At 38.1% G+C, this 4,757-nt stretch overlaps 1 pseudogene; it reads left to right on the forward strand.

Moving 5' to 3' along the window:
* Positions 1-40: 40 nt before the first annotated feature.
* On the forward strand, positions 41-3,922 carry LOC124234645 (olfactory receptor 2A12-like; annotated as a pseudogene).
* The last annotated feature ends 835 nt before the right edge of the window (positions 3,923-4,757 follow it).

The following is a 4,757-nucleotide window of genomic DNA, read 5'->3' on the forward strand; positions in this document are numbered from 1 at the left end:
CTCCCACCTCTGTGTGGTTGGACTCTTCTTTGGCATCGCCATGGTGGTTTATATGGTCCCAGACTCCAATCAACAAGAAGAGCAGGAGAAAATACTGTCCCTGTTTCACAGTCTGTTTAACCCCATGCTGAACCCCCTCATCTACAGCCTGAGGAATGCTCAGGTGAAGGGCGCCTTGTATCGAGCACTGCAGAAGAAGAGGTCCTTGTGAAGAGTAGACAGAATGTTGTTTGATTGCAGATTTCCTTTTAAAATATGTGCTTTGTGAAGCAAAATGTCAAAAAAATTTCCCACTTTGAATTTTGATGCAAAAATTGTACCGGCCCAAATTTTAGCTCTGAAAATAGGGCGAAGTTCCAAGGCAAAGCATATCTTCTAAACTTTAAAGACCATGTTAGGAGATTGGGCAGCTAAATAATCAGAATATTTACTCTGTCTTTTAAGAAATATTGAATTCTCTTTATTTTGGAAGCCAAGAATACTAATGTATGGAGAAAAAATTTAAACGTCGGAAAAGGATATCAATACATTTCTCTGGCTTACGTATTTAGACATATACGACTTCTTCTCACCTTGTGGTAGCTGGAAACAGTGCAGTAAAATTAATACCATGAGAGACAACTTCCAAAGTAGACTTAAAATTTCAACAAAGAAAATACTACAGAGTTATATGACTCTTCTTCCCCAATTGTGAGGCCAATGAAATGAGAGTTTAGAGAAACTCTAGATTACTTGGTGGAATAATTTAGAAGTAAAGGGAAAAAAGTTAGAGAGAGATTTATTCCAACAAGAAACTGTATAAAAAATCCTCAAATATATTAAAAGTTTAAGATTTGGTCAAAAGGAAATTCATTAGTCAACATGTAAATAGTTCCAGAGATAAGGGTTTTGAATATTGCTTAAACATTACACTTATTTTGGGGTCATGATTTTTCTAATAATGTAAGATTTAATCCTGTTGGAATTCTTGAAAATTTTCCCACCAAAATTTGTGTACTCTTTGAACCAAGTAAGCTGAAGATGGTTTGGGGTAGCACCAAGCAGCGTGAGACAACTAGGATATAGCCAACATCATTTGTCCTTCACGGCAGCAAGAATTCCTCTGGTTGTATGAAACAGTATTGAAGAACCGTCTTTGGGATGCTAAGAAGGATTCAATAAGTTAGGATTGCTCCCTTTCTGTAAAAATTCAATATTTACATATATTGCAAAATGATCACCACAGTAAGTCCAGTTAACATCCTTCACTATACATAGTCACAAAATTTTTTTCCTGTGACAAGAACTTTTAATGTCTTATCTCACCCTCTTTCACATATACCGTACAGTATTATTAACTATAGTCATCATGCTGTATGTAAATACCCAAGATTTATTCATTTTATAACTCTCAGCTTGTCCTTTCTGACCCCTTTCGCCCATTTTTCCCCCCCTCCCACCCCTTCCTCTGGCAACCACCAATTTGTTCTCTGCATCTATGAGGTCTTTTTTGTTTTTTTGTTTTTGGATTCCACCTGTAAGTGAGATCATACAATATTTGACTTATTTCACTTAGGCTAGTGCCCTCAAGGTGCATCCATGTTGTCAAAAATGGCAAAAGTTCCTTCTTTTTATGGCTCAATAATATTCCATTGTGAGGTGTGTGTATCTGTGCACGCTTCCATGTGTATACACACCACATTTTCTTTATCCATTTATCTATCGATGGACAGTTAGGTTGTTTCCATGTCTGCAGTGTAATAATGCTACAGTGAACATGGGGGTGCAGAACCTTTTTGAGTTAGTGCTTTCCTTTCCTTTGGATAAAGAGCCAGAAATGGGATTGTTAGACCAGATGTTCTATTTTTAATTTTTTTGAGGAAACTCCATGCTGTTTTCCCTAGTGGCTGCACCAATTTACCTTCCCACCAATAGTGCACAAGAGTTCCCTTTTCTCCACATACTTGCCAGCATTTATTATTTCCTGTCTTTCTCAGAATAGGTATACTAACAGGTGTGAGGTGTTGTCTCACTGTGGTTGCGATTTGCATTTCTCTGATGACTAGTGATGTTGAGTACCCTTTCATGTACCTGTTGGCCATCTGTATGTCTTCTGAATGGAAGAATGCCCATTCAGATCCTCTGCCCATTTTTTAAGCAGATTGCTTGTTTTTCTATTGAGTTGTATGAGTCCTTTACGTATTTTGAATATTAACCCCTTAACAGATAGATGATTGCAAATATTTTCTCCCATTTGGTAGGTTGCCTTTTCATTTTGTTTATGATTTCCTTTGAGGTGAAGAAGCCTTTTAATTTTATTATAAAATGTATCATGATGTTAATTTTTCTCTATTTTTTGACAAGTCATGAAAACTTTATCTCAAGAGTTATAAAATTGTAGAATGAGTACAAAATTAAACATAATTAACTTTCATTTGAAAAATATATAGTACCCAAAGCATAAAATATACTGTATTCAAGACTATAACAAAGAAAGGTGCTGAAAAAGACAACCAACCAAAAAGATGAGGTCCAGCGTGCTGCCCTAGATGTTTAATCTGCCTCAACAAACACAGAAAGACTTTACTGAGCAGAGGATCATCATCTATGCGCGCTTCCTTTCCTTGCGTTTTTTTTCATCATAATTTTACGTCTAAATTGTTCACGTGCTGGCAATATATGATTGTAATTATAATTGTTTTTTTGGCATAGATTCCCTAGATTTATTCACAGTTCTTTTTTTCTATTGCAGTAACATTGGCTTAAACTTTATATAACTTTCAGGTGGACATCGTTATATTTCCTTTTCCGTGTAGATTACATCATGTTCACCCCGCAAAGATTAATTTGATTCTAATTATAATTTAAAACTAAAAGCAATTCTATGTTTCTTCACTTCTCTGAGGAAATAGTTATATGTCTTTGGAACATAAATTGCCAGAACTTTTAGAGTTACAAATGCTTCAAAGAATAATTAATATCTTTGCTGAAACATGAAATAGAAGATAGTTTTAGAGAAGATTATAGTTCTTCAACTCAGTCCTTCCAATGAGAATAAAAAAATTGGCTTGACTATTGCCCAAAGTCAATACTTCAGGTTCTAAGATGTCAGCCTATATACTCTTTTAATTAACTTAAATATATTCAACAATGTAAGCAAGCTTTGTACTTCTTTCTCTCAAACCTGGCCATTGTGGACATGTCCTAGGCCTCCAGCGCTGTCCCTAAGATGCTGGCAAATCTTATAATGCAGGAGAAAACTGTCTCCTCGCTCCACGCATCCTTCAGACTTTTCTGTATTTGGCATGTGCCGTCATGGAGCATATGAGTTTGGTGGTGATGTCCTATGATTAGTACGTGGCGATCTGCCATCCCCTGCATTACACTGTCAGCATGAGCTGGAGAGTGTGCACTGTCCTGGCGGCCACTTGCTGGCTATTCAGCTTCCTCTTGGCTCTGGTCCAAATTACTCTTATTCTGAGGCCGCCCTTTTGTGGGCCACAAAATTCAATCACACCCTCTGTCAAATCATGTCAGTATTCAAGTTGGCCTGTGCTGACACTAGGCTCAGCCAAATTGTCCCCTTTGTGGGCTCTGTGTTTGTCTTAGTCTGGCCCCTCTGCTTGGATCTGGTCTCCTACACATGCACCCTGTTTCCCATCCTCAGCGTCTAGTCTGGGAAGGGCCACAGAGAGGCCTGCTCACATGTTCCTCCCACCTATACCTGGTTGGGCTCATCTTTAGCAGTGCCATCATCACATCCCTGGCTCTCAAATCCAACCATTCTCAAGAACAAAGGAAAAGCCTATCATTATTTCACAGACTTTGCACCCCTATACTGAATCCCCTGGTCTACAGCTGGAGGAACCCAGAGCTGAAGGGTGCCCTGACGAGATCTGTGGGAAGAAGAGATCAGTGTGAGGGATGGTTTGTAGTACCCTGAGTGTGTGAGCTTGTTCACACAATTCTGGCTCCTTGAATACCCTTTTGGGTCCTTTAATTTAACAAACCCAGTACCCTTGATCTTTAGAGTTCTTATAAGGTTAGAAAATAAATACTCACACTGTTTAAGCCATGGACACCAAACCTGAGATAAACATTATGAAACAGAAAATCACAGTCTGATCCTATTCATGAACATAGATGAAAATATCTTAAAGAAAATATTAGTAAAAGAAGTCCATAAAATAAAATATTACATTATAATAAAGTTTTTCTCCCAAAAAATGCAAGAATTGTTTAACACTAAAATAAACCATGAAAAAGATTTGCCACATTCACAAACTAAAGGATACACATCATTAGATAAAAAACAATTTTTAAGAAAATGCAACATCAATTCATGATAAAACACTTTACAACCTAGTATAACAATAAACATTCCTAAAGAAGGTCTATGTTATTATTGCCATGGAGTCGGTTATGACTCCTTGTGACCCTGTGTACAGCAGACCCCAACGCTGCCTAGTTTTTTGTGCCATCGTCTCACCTTCCGGTGCTACCCCAGACAATGCTCCGCTGCTATTTGCAGGGTTTTCATGGCCAATTGTTCCAGAAATGGGTGTTCCTCCTACTCAGTGTTAGTTTGGAAGTGCCACTGAAACCTGTCTTCCATGGATGACCCTACTGGTATTTGAAATACTGGTGGCATAGCTTTCAGTATCTTAACAACGTGCAGCCACCATAGTATGACAATTGACAGATGGAGCTGTGGTTCCCTGACCAGGAAATGAACCCCAGCTGTAGCGGTGAGAGCACAGAATCTTAACCACTAGACC

The sequence above is a fragment of the Equus quagga genome, unplaced genomic scaffold (assembly GCF_021613505.1).
Source record: "Equus quagga isolate Etosha38 unplaced genomic scaffold, UCLA_HA_Equagga_1.0 99709_RagTag, whole genome shotgun sequence".
NCBI lineage: Eukaryota > Metazoa > Chordata > Mammalia > Perissodactyla > Equidae > Equus > Equus quagga.